This window comes from Benincasa hispida, chromosome 5 (assembly GCF_027475165.1).
Source record: "Benincasa hispida cultivar pf3 chromosome 5, pf3_genome.v1.1, whole genome shotgun sequence".
NCBI lineage: Eukaryota > Viridiplantae > Streptophyta > Magnoliopsida > Cucurbitales > Cucurbitaceae > Benincasa > Benincasa hispida.
This window is the reverse complement of record NC_143482.1, coordinates 26,386,114-26,405,727: the sequence shown is the minus strand read 5'-3', so window position 1 is coordinate 26,405,727 and position 19,614 is coordinate 26,386,114. Positions and strand designations below refer to the sequence as shown.

At 33.1% G+C, this 19,614-nt stretch overlaps 2 long non-coding RNA genes and 1 pseudogene across 3 annotated transcripts; 2 read left to right on the top strand and 1 right to left on the bottom strand.

The window, feature by feature from the left end:
- The first annotated feature begins 5 nt into the window (after positions 1-5).
- Positions 6-1,936, top strand: LOC150036004 (mitochondrial adenine nucleotide transporter ADNT1 pseudogene; annotated as a pseudogene). The gene is made up of 2 exons (XR_016529506.1): positions 6-280; positions 1,550-1,936. The product of XR_016529506.1 is annotated as a mitochondrial adenine nucleotide transporter ADNT1 pseudogene (transcript).
- A 5,909-nt stretch (positions 1,937-7,845) lies between these two features.
- On the bottom strand, positions 7,846-8,769 carry LOC150036003 (uncharacterized). The gene is made up of 4 exons (XR_016529808.1): positions 8,590-8,769; positions 8,311-8,415; positions 8,125-8,229; positions 7,846-8,046 (listed from the first exon to the last, which is right to left on the bottom strand). It is a non-coding gene; the product is annotated as an uncharacterized LOC150036003 (long non-coding RNA).
- LOC150036002 (uncharacterized) lies at positions 8,761-11,160 on the top strand. The gene is made up of 3 exons (XR_016529809.1): positions 8,761-9,992; positions 10,368-10,776; positions 10,860-11,160. It is a non-coding gene; the product is annotated as an uncharacterized LOC150036002 (long non-coding RNA).
- The last annotated feature ends 8,454 nt before the right edge of the window (positions 11,161-19,614 follow it).

Genomic DNA, 19,614 nt, shown 5'->3' with positions numbered 1-19,614 from the left:
AACCATTTGGAATTGTTGAAGATTCAGAGCTCAGTGTGACAACACGCCTAGGATGTGGAGCTGCTGCTGGAACAGTAGGTCAACTGTTGCTTATCCTCTTGATGTCATTTGTAGAAGAATGCAGATGGTGGGCTGGAATAATGCTGCTTCTGTTGTCGCTGGTGATGGAAGAAGTAAGGCATCCCTTGAGTACACTGGCATGGTTGATGCTCTTAGAAAAGCTGTTCGTTATGAAGGCTTTAGAGCATTGTATAAGGGTTTGGTTCCCAACTCAGTGAAGGTTAGAAATGCTCTTTCTCTGTCTCTGCTTGTTTATATTAACATGTTGCATTATCTAGAAGTTGACTGATTGAGGTATAATTCTGAATTTGATGGGAGAATGAGATTCCGTATGCAGAGTTTGAGGGATCAATGAGGTGTCGGTGGATTGTTTGGAAATGGTTTTTAAACCGTGTATATATATTGTATGATACATTAGCCTCAACTTGATGATAAGAGATTGTTTAGCCATGCTAGTTTTGGGTGGTTTTAGAAAACTTAAGAAAACGGCAGAAGTGATTGTTGTCATGATGTTTTAGATCTTTACTGTTTCCGGAAGATATTGTGCATGCATGCTGATGTGATGATGGGTATGGGTTTTCGAAAGCCAATCTTCAAAGATAATACCTGGAACTGTTTTCTGAACAAAATAAACCCAATAAGCGAGCTCCAATTAGAGTTCCCAAGATTTTCCCCTTGTTGGAACTGCAGCTTTATTTGACAAAAATATTAAGTAAATAGTTCACAAGTAAGGTTAAGCTATGCATTGTTGAGAGATTCGCGTTCTTGTCACCCTTACTCAAACCAAGATAGTGGGCTACTCCTTACGAGCAGAAGTTACTATAATGACCAGTACCATGGACATTTGTTTTAACAACTCCACAAACGATAGGAATAGTAGCTACTCTACACCAGTGACTAGCGGAGATTATCTTGACTTCAAAACATGAGTTGATTTCTTTAAGAAGACATGCATGTAGTATTAGGTTTTGCTTTCAGTTTTTATTTCAACTTTTTTTTTTAAAAAAAGAAATCAACCTGTGTGTTTGGGCGCGCCTCATCTGGATTCTGGACTGTTCCACATAATTGTTTGACCTTACAATCTGAGGCGTTGAGAAATGTAGGATTTCTACTATGCAGAATAGAAAATGGTTTGATTTTTTTTAAAATTCTCCTTGTAGAGCTGTTTGAAGTTGTACTCACGTCATCTATATTCCATGGACAACTTTGATTTTGTTATATTAGAAATTTGAAGATTGTTGTTTATGTTTATTAATTATTATAAATGATGCCCATTCATCCCATTTAGATTAGAACTATTGACTAATTGCATCCCCTCGTGGTCCCTTCTTTTGAATACTTGGTGTCGTATTCTTTTGGGTGGTTTATATCGTTCCTGGCTTAAATTTGACCAGCATAACTATTACAAGTTGGTTGATGAATTGACTTTTTAATAGTATTTCCCTTGATCAAGAATATTTTCTGATTCTGTTGCCTGCTCCTTGTTCAGGTCATCGCATCAATCGCAATTGCATTTGTGACGTACAAAATGGTGAAGGACGTTTTGGGAGTCGAGATTAGGATCTCAGACTGATTATTGGGTACTAACTTACATTTGTTGAATGGTTGAACAGTCTGCTATTTTTGTAGGCAGGGGGATGGTAAACTAGGATGTTTTAGTTGTCCTCTCCAAGAACTAGTTTAAGGCAGTATTGAGTGTGTTTGTAATTTGCTTCCCTGATTTTAAATATCTTTCTACAAACTTGTGCTAGTATAAGCTTTTATTCTTATGCTATGTCAATAAATGTTTTGACGATAGAATAAGCACATTTGAATGCCTCCGTTACATTTGGGAGAGCAGAGCTTTTATTGAATCTTGTTTTCAGTTTTCGTGCTATTCTTTCACTATTTGCTCTTATGTGAACTGACTTTTTAATTGAAATGGGTGATACTGAAGACACTAAGTTTGATTTGCATGATATATAGTGTACACTGAACAGTGCTTGTAATCGAAATAGCTGAAATTCTTCATATCAGTGTTTTATATTCTCTTGGCCTCTTCCTCTTCTGCCTGTTGTATAACTACTTTTTCTTTATTTCCATTAAATTTCTAGTTTAAATACCGAGGTTAAAAATTGTGGCAGAGTGGCTTTGCTACCACGATCTACTATGTTTCAGCCCTTCGTTGCTCAGTTCAAATGCAAACTTTTTAACCTCCTTTGTTTTGAATATTGTCATTCATCCAATGTTGGTTTTTTCATACTCACATAGGTACGTAACAAGTTTTTAAGATGCAAGTAATTTTGCCTAAAAAAGATATTATTAACCGGATAACCTTTTAACAGAATTTGTTCTATAGCTGGTAGAACTGTTTTTGAGTTCTAAAGATTCCATTCACTAACATCTTTGATTTATTCTATGGAAGAAAAATATGATGGGTTTATCAATTTGGTTGGTACATTTAGCTAAAGGCTCAGTTTTTTTAATTAGTTTATGTTTATTATTTTTAATTGCACCAAATATGAGAATTGAGCTTTGCGACCCTATGGCACCAGAGAAAGGCTATTTTACCTAATCTAAGGCACGGTCCTCGACTATGTTTAAAAAGCATTTGGGTCGACTTCTTAAAAGATATGTGACTAGACATGTCTACGGGATGGGATCGGGATGCCATTTTCCATCTCCATCCTCACGGGAAACGGGGCAATGATTCTCCGCAGAAATTTTTTTCCCGTTATTTTTTGGTAAAAAGTTAATTAATTTAAATCACTAATATGAGCCATTATAATTAAATAATTAACTTTATTAGTTTTACATGACAATTTGAATTTAAGATAAATTACTAAAATTTTAGCCCAAAAAAAGTTAATTAATTTTTTTAGTAGACAGAAATAAATATAAATCAAATTATTCACATATATAATATAAATTTAAATATTTAATTTAAACATATTCATTATCTTTCGTAATAAATAATTAAAATTTGAAATTTAAATATACTATTTATATAATAATAATAACATAACATTAGATAACTATGCTAAATAAATATGTAGAAGCTAATCGGAGCGGGGACGGGGAATGGGGCGGGGGCAGGTATGGGAATGCATATTCCGTCCCCGTCCCCGTCCCCGTTTAGCTCATGAGGAATTTTTTCCTCCACTCCCTCCCCCAATGGGGACGGGACCCTGTGGAAAAATTGGATATCTTTATATGCGACAATCATTTTTCCTTTTTAGCTTGAGATTTTCTTTTTCTTTTTTTCCTTTTCATTTTTTTCCAAAAGAGGAAGGTAATAATCTTTCTTTATTCTATGGGTAGTTGAGGGAACATTCGGATACTTTATTATATGGAGGACTATAATTTCTTTATTCCTCTATAATGATTTGGAATGAGGAGTGAAGATGCTTTATTGAGTGAAAGAAGTAGAGTGAAGTAGCCAAACTGAGTTAACTTGGATATTGAGTATCTCATATTATTAAAATTAAAGGACTTTGTAATCTTAATACATGAGCTATTTCTCCTATTGTTAATATATTTTGAGATAGAATCTTATGTTATTTAGTATGGAGGAGTGAAGTTGATTTACTGAGTTTTTTGTTTTAAAATAAACATGACATAAGCCTTGATCCATTATGACGACCGGGGTCATAACAACAACGCACAAAAAGAGCTTGGGCCACTATATGACTATTTAAGAAGACACAGAAACTTTGAGAGATTTATAGGAACTTTCTTTACTAATGAGTGAGCATGGACCGAACTTGAAATATATGCTAACTGCTTTGTTATAATAATGGAGAAATTTTCTACTGTTTGATTCTATTTACCAATTACTTGTTCATATCCTATTATGACAGTAAAAATGGGCTATATATGCTATTAGAATCCAAAGAAGTCAAGATCATAAAATAAAAAGGAAAAATAAACAAGGATGTAGAAGATGCCACCATCATGGACAAACGATCCTTACAAAGATTCTAAAAGCTGTATTGAGTTATATTTGATGACTAGCCAAAATGTTTATTTATACATGAAAATTTTAATTTGACTTTACATACATAAAAAAAAGATGCCAAATCATAAGCTAATTTGTAAAATCAAAGATTAATGCAATATTATTTTCTTGTTATATGGTGTATTTTCATATATCTACTATATTTATTCTTTTATGGTCCAAATCTTTATCTTTCTTATATTTAGAATAATTTTGAATTGTATTCCTATCAAACATTTGGTTGCTTCCTTCATATTATAGGTACTAAATTGTCATATCAATGAAAATAGGCATCTACTCATCTTTCAAGATCAGAAGTTCAAATCCTCATATTCCACTTTTTATATTAAAGAAAAGAAATTATCATATTAACTTTTAGTTTCATGAGCAAATTAGCCCTATGTTAATGATAAAACATGTTCTCATATATGCATCTTGGGCAACATTTAGGCTATTTGTTAAGAGATTTACCTTTTTTTGTAACTCTTCTTGCGTATATTTATATGTTATTTCCAATTGTAAAAATATAATAGATATTGATTTAATAAAATATCAAAAAATTCTTCACATGGTATCAGAGCTTCATACATCTAGGGTTTAGCCAATCTCTTTTTATCATCCAGATTAGACCTGCCCACATCATCGGAGAAGTCATCCGTTCAGTACAGATTAGATTAGATCCATTCGATTCATCCGTTTCGCAGTGTCGCCGACGACCAAGCTTCACCGTTGACTGGATCTACCCTACTCTCGACCAAATCCTATTCACCTCAATTCAGTGCAGATCCACTGCAAGTCTCCGTCAACTTTAGATCCGTCCGGATACAGCGCCGTCGACCTGAAATTCGAACACCTAATTCTGGTTTTGTTGCAGATCTAAGCACCCACGTTCATTTTCTTCAAATCCATTCACATATTTTTCTTTGTAGATCACTTTGTCGATCTCCGTTTTTAGATCTGTTTGCGTCTCAGTCTTCAGATCCATTCGCTTATCACCTCACGTTCTGTTCGCATCCCAACTGCATGCCAACCAGATTTGTAGTTCTCAGCTGCGGCACAAGTTACCGTCATCTGATTCTGATTGTGTTTCCTGCATATCGATGCACTGATCCGCTTAGTTATCTTTTTTACAAATGGGACATACTCGATAACCCTTTTTACTCCACCCAGATAAGTCCCCATATGTAATAAAGTCATTAAATGGTCCACAATAAGGTCGCGTGTAGTTGAAAGAACTCACCCACAAAACAATCATAAGTTATGACACCAATATTCCACAAAATTTTCAATTCTTCTATCAACTGCTGCAAGTAAACATCAATTCTTAACCAGTGGATTTTGGACTAGGTATTTTTATATGAGATTTGGACTAGGTATGAGTAAAGACATGGAAAATTTTGTCTCTTTCATGCATTTCCAAGGTGACAAATTATAAAAAACTAACACCATGGGCCATATACTATACGAAATACTCCTATTTTGAAATGGGTTAAACCCATCTGAAGCTAACCGCAAATGCATATTTCGTGGGTCTATGGAAAAATTGGGAAATTCACGATCGAAATGTTTCCACCTCTCTTCATCGATTGGATGCCGTAATTCATCCTCTGTTTGAACTCATTTATCTTTATGTCATCTCATGTAAGAAGTGCCTTCTTTTGATGCAAACAATCGCTTTAACTTCAATATCAATGGGAAATGGCGAAGAATCTTATGTGTGATTTTTTATCCTTGTCATTGTTAACTTTATAATGAGACTCACCACAATTTGGGCAATGTTGCCAATTAACAAATTCTTTCCAATAAAATACACAATCGCATTTACACGCATGAATGTACTAATAACCAACCCTAAGTCACATAATTTTCTCTTGGCTTCATAAAATGAAGTAGATATAGTGGTTCCGGTTGAAAATGTTGCTTTTAACAGTTCTAGTAGCATTCAAACGATTTGTTACTCTAACATTGAGAACTTTGATATGCATCCACTTTACCAAAAAGTGTAGCGATAAAAGTTGTGAGCAACTAGGGTATAGTTCATTGCTTGCTTCATTTATTAAATCCTAAAAAAAGTTTGTGATATCTCTTTCCTGATCATCAAGGTGCATCTCATTCTCAATGTCTTCTTGATCTGTATCTTCATTTTCAATTGGAACTTGTAGATCATTTAAAAGATTCAATATTTCATTTTCTTCAACAATATTACACTCTACAGTATTTGGTTCATCGTTGGATATTGAGTGAGTTGTATGACTCTCAAATCCTTTAGATAAGTCGACTGGTTCTCTAGGATATACCAATTCATAATAAGAGGGAGATATTCCAAATGTTAGTAGATGTTGTTCCACAACATCTAATGACTCCTACATTGCGATCATACAATTCTTGCATGGGCATCTTATTTGTCTATAATCATTAACATGAGATTTCGTCACATCTAAAAACTCGTCAATCCCTTCTATACTCAGTTGATAACTTATTTCTATGCTTGATCTATTTTTTGTTCATCCTTGATTATAATATTTTTTTCAGACCAACTTGATAATTGGTGATAGATTTATAACATGTATTATTTAAATAAAAAAATTATGGTTAATTTATGGCTTGTAACCATTTATATATATAGAGCCAATGTATATGAATATTTTGTCTATAGAGGAGGAAACATTTGTTTAAATTTTAAGATAAACCAAACTAAATTGCAAAATAAAGTAAGACCTCCAAGGTTTATTTGCCTTTTTAAGGCCACAAACATAATTTTAAAATTAAGCAGACTAGAAGTTTTGAGCATAGTTTGAAAATATTTGCCAACCATTTACAGAGAAGTCTGACAGATAAAAATGAGGGAAAATGATTTCTTTACCTTAACCGGAAACAAACTTAGTGATTTATACAAGTGTAACCCACTGAGACACTTTAGGCTTACAATGATAACTCAGATTCTATATTGTCACATTTTGAGAAAAACTTAGGTTGCATTTTATCCATCTTACCCTCCCATTTGGATTTTGAACGAAAGTAGAATACATTTAAACCTAAAAGCAAACCAAGAATAATCCAAAATTTTACGTAGATTAGTATCGAGTGGATGAATTCCTTTCGCATGACACATTGAAATACAAAGCATTGCATGACATTCAAATGCAAAAATATTATAGAGTAGAACCCGAGAGATATCAAAGTTATAGTCATTAAGTTGAAAGTAGATGAAGAGTGGTTACTTGAAGTAATTATTATTATTGTGTGTTTGTTATATATGTTCAATGTTAGGTGTAAGAGGATTTTGTTAAAAGATATAGTATTTTTTCAAACTATCGATAAAAATAAGGTATATGAGAAAGTATTTTTAAAAATAGGTGAGTATTGAAACTATTGACAAAAGTAGGATAGTGAAATCATGTACGGGGTACACGATTGCCATGTGGAAAAATTGTGTATGGGGTACACGATTACCGTTTAATCCCGTCAGCACCACGTCGACTGACTTGGTTGACCGGTCGCATGAAAACTCGTGGACAGGGTCCATGATAGTGTTTTTCTTTTTTCTTTTTTAAATAAATTGAATAATTTTTTTTAATTGGAGATGTACAACAATATTAAGATTTTAGGAACGGTCCATAAATTCCTTCATTATTAAATTTAATTATATATTTAATCTTCAATGGAAACATAATTATTTTGCACTCATTAAAAAAAAATTCATGATATTAAAGAAGATTTGCAATTAGTTCTTTAATTTACAATTTGAAAATGAAAGTTTACATGAAATTTAAAACGACCCCTCTGGCCCTTACCCCTCATGGGTTTTCTTCGTGTCCCTCTAAATTAAATTGACCCTGTTGTCGTTGTCGTCTATGATGAATACGTCCTTGATCAGTGTTAGTAACATTGAGTCGTCTTGTTTGTTGAATAATACCTTCTATGTTGAGCAATGTTTGCTGACACATTGAACCCAAGTCTAGTAAGTTGTGCTGCACTGAATATTGTTGTACATCTCCAATAAATTTATTCTATATAATGAAAAAAAATAAATATTAAACAATATTCATATCATATATATGGAAAATGTCTGATTTTAAATCTCTTACCATGCAGTAATAGTAAGCACCATCAAATATGGTAAATTGCCTTGTGATTGAATTGTACCATGAAAAGTAGTCATCGGATATAGCTGGCCCATTTGTTAATTCTCCCTGTGCATAACGATCATGTCGTCCATGTTAGTAGGATATATATTCCGCGTGGATTCCGACGCCAGTCTTAGTAGTGCTTACCTCTCAAATCAATCTGGTGTAGTGCTAGGAGTGTATAGGACAATGAAGGTATCGTTTGTCGCAGACCGAACTGTCTCAATACACGATCTGGATGATGTCACTCTACTATATGGAAGCATATAAGAGGGCTAACAGTCAACCAAATGTCTTCACCATCATGACAGTAATTAGGTAGGAATGACCAAATCTGTTGTGTGTATGGTATCCAAATAATTTGACAAAAAAAAAAAGTATACATTCAAAATGTTTTAAATATTCATTTATATATACATTTGTTACCTGATTGTGCATCAGTTTGTCAAATATTTTTCGGTAGACGAACAACATATTTGTTGGCTGTTCAGAAGCAGTTAGTACACCACTCCATCTAAAATTATAAAAAATATAATTAATTTATATTCTTACATAAAATGATAACGAAATAAATATATAAATGAAATAATACCTGACACTAACTGGACGATGGTTATAGTATTAGTAGCCCCGCTATTTTCAATGCTTGTGCATTGGTAGCCTGGATTCATTTTTATTTGTGATTATTTACTCTTTTTTTCTTATTATGACTGTCTATTTTTGGATATATTTTTTTTGTTTTCAGTTTTGTTCCTTTTGGTTTATGCCTAATGGATATAGTTGGGACATTTTTTTTTCCTTTTTAAATAAATGCTCAAGTGAGAAGAATTGAAAGAGTTCTATAATTTAACCCAGTCTTTTTTATTGTACATTAAATATGAGAACATGAAATTTTGGGGAAAAAAGAAAGAGAAATAAAGAAAGAAATGTGATAAATCCAATTTTTATATCTAAACTTGTGTGTACTATCAATTTTCACCTTATATTTTCAATTTCATCAAACTATACTACAGAATTAGTTATGTTACTAACACTCACCCACTGCGTTAAGATGTCTATAAACTCATGACTAATGCCACTAATATTTGCACAAATTTAAGTTATTGATGCACAAATTAACTATGAAATTTATTTAGCCCAAAACTCATAACTTTTGACAAAAATTTAACTCTGAATATAGGGTAAAGTTACCATTTCATTCCCAATCCATACGATATAGGGAAAAATACTCACTGCTGAGGGAGATATGAAATTGACCAATAGGGACTGCGTGCGACGAACGTTTGAATCGACGGAGGCTCAAGCAGCAGTGAGACGCAATAAAAAATCTAAAATAGGGGAGGAGACAATCGGCAATCTTGCAGGGAGAGGAGGCGGTCGGCGATAAAGAAGACTTTGGGGTGACAACGGGAGACTGAGCGCAACAGATGGAGGTGGGAGAAAACGTTGCTGGATAAGAGAAAAGAATCAGACGCTGCGAGATGAAATGAAATTGGAGAGGAAAGTTAGGGCTTTATATATAGAACTCCCGATGCATACTTCTATACCGTCGACAGTTCCTATAAATGTAATTTGCTTTCAAGGCTGGTCGACAGGTGAGGATACAGCGTTAGGAGATAGTGCATATCTCCCAACAATAGCTATACAACATCGGGAGTTATATTTAAATCCGCGACGCCTTAAATCCCCGTCGGCGGAATCTCTTTCCCCCTGCCATTGATTTATGCATTTGGCAAATAGCGTTTTTCACTCTTTCCGAAATCAACATATGTATGAATGTCCAGTTCCTGTTGACCCAGAGATTGTTGATGCAATGCTCCCTAAACTTGGTTAGTGTATGATGCTAGTTTCATTTATTTGATGGTGTCTTAGTTTACACTCGTGCTCTCTATATTCTCTAAATCAATAGGCTAGATGTATAAAAGAAACCATAGAAGGCATACAACTATCAATATTAGGTCAATAATCATCAAAGTTTCAGAGAAATATTTAATTGTTATTGATCTGATATTGATAGGTATGTGCGCTTTGTGGTTTCTCTTATACATCTAGCCCATTGATTTGGCATGCATGTACATAGCAGGAAAGCAACATTGTGAGTAGCACTATGAATACAGCAGCATGGTCTCCATAATTGCAAATATTTGATTTACTTGTGGGAAGTAAAATTCTTCTATTAGTTTCTGATAGCACTTGTCTCATAGGTGATTTGTTAAAACTCTTAAACTTATCATCTGATGATAAAGTATTACCCACAAAATTTGGAGAATTACGGCCTCCTCTTGGAAAACATCGTTTGAAGGTAGGTGCTTAATTTGTGTTGTATAAATTTATATGTTCAAGGTATGGCTCTCTACTAGAAGTTAGGTTTAAGAGAATTTTGTTTTAGAACTTGATATTGTTCTTGTGTGTTGTGATGTGTGTTTTCTTAACTCATATCCTAACTTCAATTTTGCTTCTTTGCAATAAACTTTCAGGAACTATTGGCATGGATCTGATTACCACGGGAGTACGACAAGCGAAGGGATGCGAAGGGAGAGTTTATTATCGGCAACTCGCAACATTATTATGGAGAAAATGCAGCTTGGAGGACCCTCCATGCGCTTGGCCGAGGTCTGCTGCTAACTTTTATTGTGTGCAGTAACTTTACTTGTTAAGTTGAAGTTAAATTCTAAATCTTTCTAATTCTTCAGTAGTTGCTGGATGAGCTGAAGAAGAAGAATTCTGATAATGAAGTCCATCTCAACAACGTATATTACATCTCTTAATCTCTCAAACCCTCCCAAATTTATAGACAAATAAAATTGTGTTTCCCTTATACGGAAGATTCTGTTGCCCTTGTAAAATCATAATCTTTGTATTACTTGTAATTTGTGTTTTCAAGGCCTGAATTATTGTACGCCTTTTAAATTATAATTCTATAACAGAATTTGCGGGATTAAATGTAATAGATTTACAATCCATATATGAATAATATGTCATCGCCATAACGTTCGATGATGATGTGTCATGTTATACTTTTTTACCAAAAAAATGGATTTGGCAAGGGAACTTTAAAAAACGGACAATAATTGATAAAACGGACAGATTCGAGCTTCAATATCGGTTAAGAATAAAAAAAAAAGGCTTCAATGTCGGCTGCAACTGACATTAAAGACCTTTAATGTCGGTTGCAACCGACATTAAAGGCCTTCAATGTCGATTGCAATCGACATTGAATGTTGTGTTATTGGTGTTATTGAAGCCCTTTAATGTCGGTTTAAAACCGACATTAAGGGCAACCGACATTAAAGGGCTTTAATAACACTATCTTTAATGTCGGTTGCCAACCGATATTAAAGCCCAAATTTCTTCTAGTGAGTGCATGTTATATGCGAGCTATGTTTGTATTTCTTAACATTTTATATCAAATACTAATGTCAACTACGTCAATAATGTAAACCGATATTAAAGCCCGAATTTCTTCTAGTGAATGCATGTTATATGCGAGCTATGTTTGTATTTCTTAACATTTTATATCAAATACTAATGTCAACTACGTCAATAATGAAAACATATCATTTAATCAAAACAAATCGAATTAATAAATTACAAATACCACTGTGATGTAAAAAAGAAAATAAAAACTTGCAAATATCTTAACTCAAAATAATAAAGAAATGAAATGAAATGAATTTAAACATAATTGATCTTTATAGAAAAATGTCAACATGTTTGTGAAGGGATGAAAATCCTAAGGCATAGCGAAAACCAAAACACAAAATCATTTCCTTTTTTTTTTCAAATTGGTATTAAAATCAAAACAATTTTGTATTGGAATAAAAAATAATATCGATTAAGCATGCAATTCCCAAAAAGACTAATTATACAAGGGAAGAAACCTTATCTTGCAAATCTTTTGACAATTGTGTAGAAATTATCTATTGAATTGGGATTGAGTATCACCACTTGGAAACCTCTCTATTTTTGTAGGGAATTGAGGCTATGGAGAATTGTGGGATTCTCTCTTTTAGGATTTGAGAATATATTTTTCTTTCTTTTCTCAAGAAGAAGAGAACACACACAGAGAGCTTGAGAGCCTTGTCCTCCCTATGCAAAAACAAAACCCTTTTGTTAAAGAGATGGTGAGAAAGGGAGAGAAAAACGTGAGATTGATCCCACGTTTTCTCCTAATTTCCCTAAAATGAGGAGTTAATTTGTTTAATTTAAATGAAATAAATTTATTAATTAAATCATATTTAATTAATTGATCATTTCAATCATATTTAAATGATTTTCTCTCACATAACCTATAGTTTTAATGTGCATCTAATGTACATTAATTTTAACATATAGTTTTGATTTAATCAATTTAATTAAATAATTAATTAATTATTCAATTAAATATCACATATTTAATTTAATTTCCCATTTGAATCATATTAAAAAATATTTCTCTCATTTAACCTATAGTTTGTATGCGTATCCATTGCACATCTATACTTTTCGAGAAATTAATACTTGAACTATTTTCAAATATTTCGTTCTCCAAAATTAATAATAAAGTCTAAAATTAAACTTTATATTAAAATGTATCAACATACATTAAAAAATTCTCAATTCTGAATTTGAACATTTCAAATTCAATTTAATGACAAATTATCTCAATACCTTTTATAAGCTAGGAATGGGACCTAATGGACCTGCAAATCAGAAGCTCTAAGGATGTGAGATTAATTGGCTAAACTCATTAACCAAATTAATCAATATTTATTAACTATGGGTATACTCCACTAAAGACCCACAATTGTATTATTTTCACTACAGATATGTTTCTATATCCACGAATATAGACCAATAACACAACAAGTTAGTCTTTCACGAGTGTTCGTAACACAAGTTGGGTCAAATTACCATTTTACTCCTTGGTTACCTCTACATCCTTAAGTACCAGTGCTTCCCTAATGAACAACCTGTTTATGGTCCAACCATTAAACAGAAACCCCTCTCATGCCAGTGACAGGGTAGGGTTCTTTGTTCAAGTCCCGGATGAAGGAACTCTAATGGGAAAGAACCTTGAGCGGAAGCGGATCAACTAAATTTCATTTTCATTGAATACAAAGTTTACAGTAAACAAATAAACTGTTGGGAATGTCCTAGAACTCGAAGTTTATAAATTTTGTGTTAAACGTTTTATTTATCTATAAAATATTATTGAGTATCTTATTCAATAAAGTTGTTGATATTACATTATGTTATGAAAATCCAATAAACATATCCATGGCTATAGTATGAATACTCTAACTTTATGTGGTCACATAGACAGGATCAAGTTGATAGTATAAAACCTAAATGATCTATAGGTATATGGATGAAATTGGGTATCTCATCCTAGTAACACTATTGAATGCAACCTATTTTGTATGGTAATACAAATGATGTGATCCACAGATCATTCATGTAGAGACATGTGAATGGGAGGACCTTGAAATAGTCACTTTTCTTTATAACGATCGTTTACTATTAAAAATAACTATTTCATACTAAAATAACCTAGGATAACTCGATCTCAATTTTGAGCTAGCCATGAACTCCTGTTTATTCAGGATTATCCTTTGATCTATATGAGTGAGAGTAGTCCAACAACACTACTCAATATGCCTCCCATTTTGGGGATAAGACCGGGTAGATAGCTGGGGACATAGCCTTGCAAGATGAAATTCACTTCTACCCGTCTTAGGGTTAGCAGATGGGTTGTTCTCTCAAGTGTTGATTTCTGGTCTTGAACAATGGGGCCCCGCCCTCTCGTGATAGAGAGGGACATGATTCATAAGTGGTATTATGAATCAGTTGTTCATTAGAGGGTCAGTGGGAGCTTTAGGAACAAGATGCATTTACAAGGTTAAAACGGTAATTTTGACCTAGCTGTAAATACAAACAACTTGTGAAGGATCGACTTACCGCTTATGGTTAACATGGACATAAATACATCTACAGTGAGAGGAGTGCAACTATTGAGCTATAGTGGTATGCTTTGATAGTTAACGAATAGTAATTAATTCAGTTTAAAGAGTTTAACCAATTAATTACAAATCGTTGGAGCTCATGATCTATAGGTCCATTAGGTCCCTCTACTAGCTCATAAATTGGAATACCAAATTGAGTATTGATTGGATAAAATTTGAATTTAGAATTATGAATTTGAAATGTTCAAATTCAATTTTAAGGTTTTCAATTGATTGTATACGATACAATTAAAACGTTTAATTTAGTCGAAATTAAACGAAATTGGAGAATCAATTAATATTTAAATTATGATTTAAATATTAATTATATGAAATTGAATCATATTGGTGGTATTAGTGTTTTATTAATAATTTTTAATTAAAAAGATTTAATTAAAATTAGAATTGGTTTTATTTAAATTAATTATTTTGAATTAATTTTATAAAACTATTTTTTAAATAGAATAGTTTTGTTTAAATAAAAAATCAATTTAATAGAAATTGATTTGAGTTAGTAGATTTTTTCTAAAAATTGATCCACTAACATCATTTGGGTGGTTAATCACCCAAATCCATTTTGATCTTCAATTAAACTCCAAGGAGCTGCCCTACATGCAGCCCTCCTTCCTGCATGAATTCATTCTATATATTGAAGCTTCATGCAAGGAATTGAGAGGGTAACCTAAGTTACACACTTGAATTGCTGCAAAACCGAAAAACTGAAAACCACAAAACCCACCTAAGTTCATCACCAATTCAGCTCAATTTGAGTATTTCCACCACACATTCCTTCTTGAGATTAGTGGAGAAGATCTTAGTGGTAGTCTACTTGAAGGATCAAGCTCAAATTTGTGTAAATTTGCTGAATTCATAGAGAGATCTACAAAGGTAATGTTTTGTTCAAACCCTCTTATGAATATATCATGAGTAGCATGTTTAAAACTCAAATTAAGTGTAGTTAGAGTGTTTATTGATATGAATTCTTCCGTTGCATGTTATATTACTCTTCATAAACAAGATATGTATTTGTTTCTAAATTACAACATGCTTTAGAAAGAATTAAAGGGTTTCATGAAACCTCACCTTTGAAGACCTTTTCTTCACGTTTTTCCCTCGAACAAATCACGAACAACTTGAAGACCTTCTTCAAGATTAACCTCGAACAAAATTGGACACTACCACAAAAGTTACGTTGGTATTCTCAGGGTGAGAATCCAGGAGTGGTGAGCTCTGACTATTTTGGTTAAGAGGAAAAACTTAATGTAGATGAGGAAGATTGAGAACTCTAAAAAAAACCCAAGACAAAACACACAAAACACTTATGTATTTCTCTTTCTCAATTATCCAAAAAACAGCCTATAAAAAGAAGAAAACATCTTTCTTTTTATTCTCCTCGCCATAAAATAACCACCACTCACTAATGTGGGTGGAGAGAAAAGATGGGGAAAGAAGTTGTAACTCCCTTCCTTATTATTAAAATAATAGTAATATAAGTATGATAACTAACTTATCATATTATATATATATATATATTAAATTACATGTTATATTGAATATAACATATAACCTATAGTTTTAATATTATATCACATACAATATAAACTATAATTTCTTTTCTCTTTTAAATATGGAATTTAATATAAATCTTATTTATATTAAATTTAACAACTATGAATCTAATCCATACAAACTATATTTGAATCTCATTCAAATACTCATTTCCTTCCATTGAGTTATAGTGTATCAAATACATTATGAAAATTATATCACATATAATTAAAACAACTTAATTATATCATATATAATTAAAACAACTTAATTATATCATATATAATTAAATCCCTCTATTAATTAGAACAATTCAAATTAACCCAAAAACTGATTCTCAACTAAATCCTATTGAGCTACTAATGGAACCTCATGGACCTGTAGCTTGAAGCTTCAACGATACATGAATAATTAATTAAACTCTTTAATTACATTATTCACCATCCGTTAACTATCAGACACTCCACTAAAGACTGACAGCTGCACTCTTTTCACTGCAGATATATTTTTGTGTCCATTGGATATAACCAATCAAATATGATGACCCTTCACAAATTGCTCATAAATACAACTAGGCCAAATAATTGTTTTGTCATTGTAGTTATATCTAACTCCTTAAGTATCACTGATCCCTCTAATGAATAATAGATCATAGTCCAACTATGACTAAACCCCTCTCGGGCCAGGAGAGGGTGAGACCACATTGTTCAAGACCCAGAATCAGCTCTTAAGGGAGCAATTTATCTACTTACCCCTACCTCGAGGAATGAGTGAATTCCATCTTGTGTAGCTGTGTTCCTAGCTCCTCAATCAAACGAATCCCTAAAATGGTAGGCTTGTTACGTCGGCGATCTGGCCACTCTCACTAATAAAAATCAAAAGACTGCCCTCATAGGTAGGATTTCACAGCCCACTCAGAATTCAGGTCATGTTACCTATGGTCATCCTGGTGAAATGTAAGTCTCTATTATGAACGGTGTTATATAATGAGACTAAAAATTTCGTGGTCCGATCTTATACAAATTCCTTTGTATATCCTCACTCGCATGTCTATACATGAATGATCAGGATCATATCATTTGTAGCACTTTACAACAATTGTAACATCTACAAAGTGGGTCATACTCGCAGTAGCACCAAGATAAGTTATACAGTCTTGTCCATCTACTACAGACCATTTAGGTTATCACTTAAACATGATCCACCTGTATGTCTCTACATACATGTTTAAGTTACAAAAATAATCTTAGATGTTATTTTGTTGGTTTGTGGTTAATGCAACTAAAATATCATATATTTTATAGACAATGAATAAAATATAAAATATTTTATTAAATACATAATGAGTTTATTCAACAATATTTACAAACTATAAGACCCTAGGAGATTTAGGGCATCAACCCCAACACCGGAGATATCACTTATGGGAACACTCGTCTACTTACTCTGAAGTCGGGGAGGAGTGAAATCCATCTTGTATGATTATGTTCCCAGCTACCCACTCAGTCTTATCCCCAAAACAGTAGGCATATTGAGTCGGCGAACTGACCATTCTCACCCATACAAATCAAAGGACAATTCCTCGTGAACAAGAGTTCATAATATACTCAGGAGTAAGACTAAGTTGCCTAGGTCATCCTATTGAAATAGAAACCTAATTAGTCAATGGAGTTACATCTAGTGGTTACTATTTCACGGTCCGGTCTTGTGCAAACTTATTGCACAGGATACCCCCACTCACGTGTCTCCTATATGAATGTGTTCGATCACTACGTTTGTATCAAATACAAAGTAGGTCGTATCCATAGTGTTACCAAGATAAGATACCCAACCTTATCCCTATACTATAGACCCTTTAGGTTGTATCTTGAACATTGATCCCTATATGTCTCTACATACAGTTCAAAACTCATAAGACAACCTAGGATGTTAGATTATTGGATTTTAGGGTTAATACGACAAAATTAAATAAAAAATCAATAACACTTATTGATAAAAACATTAATAACTATTTATTAATAAGGGTCATTTAATTACATTAACTATCCCGAATAATCCCAAATAAATAAATTCTAATGAGTAAATTTCTTTTAAACCCAATTCAATTTTAGCAAAAGTAATAATGTACCTAATTTTCATTATTTATTTGCAATGATACTATAGTGATTTAGAATAAGTGCTACCGAGGCGCAGTCAAATACTCCTTCACTAAGCAAGATGTTCTTGACTAAATACTATCTCTAGAATAACTCTTATTTCTATAGTCATTTAGTTTCCATTTTTGGTCAAGAACTTACTAACACTTAGTATTTTTGTAAGTGATCGGCAGATGCATTATACTAACACTTGCACTCGATGTGTTTTCCGCACTTATGGCTTATAGGTTTCTTTGAGTTGGCAACTGCTCCACTATTATCACAATACAAAGTGATCGATAGATGCATATTTGGAACTACTTCCAAATCAGTCAGGAACTTTCTGAGCCACACTGCTTCTTTGGCTGCTTCACATGCAGCTACATACTCAGCTTCCATGGTGGAGTCAACAATACAACATTGCTTTATACTTCTTCACACTATAGCTCCTTCGTTTAGAGTAAATACTGACTCTGAAGTAGATTTCCTATAATCTATATCAGTCTGGAAGAATCAGTGTATCTAGTAAGGATCAGATCCTTAGCACGATACACAAGCATATAGTATCTTGTTCTTCGAAGATACTTGAGGATGTTTTTAACGGCAGTCCATTGATCTATCCAGGATTGGACTGATATCTGCTGACAATTCCAACTGCATAGCATATGTCGGGACAAGTACACAACATGACATACATTAAACTCCCTACTGCTGATGCATATGGAATTTGTTTCATAACCTCAACCTTTTGAGGTGTTTTAGGACACTGTTCCTTAGACAGATGAATTCCATACCTAAAATGCAACATACCTTTCTTGGAATCTTGCATTTTATATCGAGACAACATCTTGTCTATATAAGATGCCTGAGACAAGGCTATCATTCTGTTCTTGTGGTTCTGAACTATTTGAATCTCAAGAACATACTGTGCTTTTCCTAAATCTTTCATTTGGAATTGTAACTAGTCATCTCTTAACTTCAGCAAGAAATTTTGATTCATTTCCTATAAGTAGAATATCATCAACATACAGAACCAGAAAAGCTACAATTTTGTTGACAATCTTCTTGTAAACACAAGGTTCGTCAACATTCTGTTCAAAACCATAAGATTTGATCATAGTATCAAATCTCATATTCCAGGATTGAGATGCTTGTTTTAGCCCATAAATGGATCTACTAAGCTTTCAAACCTTTTTTTCTTGACCCTGTTCAATAAACCTCTCTAGTTGAGACATATAGATACTCTCTTAAAGATAGTCATTAAAAAAAAAATTGTCTTGACATCCATCTGTTAGATTTCATAATCATAAAAAGCAACAATGGATAAGAGTATCTTAATAGACTTGATCATGGCACTGGAGAGAAAGTTTTTTCATAGTCTACCCCCCTCTCTTTGGGTAAACTCTTTTGCCACGAGTCTATCTTTGTAGGTCTATACCTCACCAGCTTGGTCTCTTTTTCTCATGTAGATCCATTTGCAACCAACAGGTTCTACCCTTTCTGGTTGATCTACAAGACCCCAGACTGAATTGAAGTACATTGACTCCATTTCAAGGTCCATGGCTTTTATCATCTGGTCCTTATCCACATCTTCCATTGCTTGTTTGAAAGTCAATAGATCCTCTAATCCATCATCAGGTATGATGATTTGAGTTTTAGTTAAATCCATGTACCGATCGAGCTGTTGCACGACCCTTCCACTATGTCGAGGCATTCTCAAATCTTGAGAAGGATGTGAAGTACTAGTTTCATCAACAACTCTTGTTGAAGGACATGCTCAATCA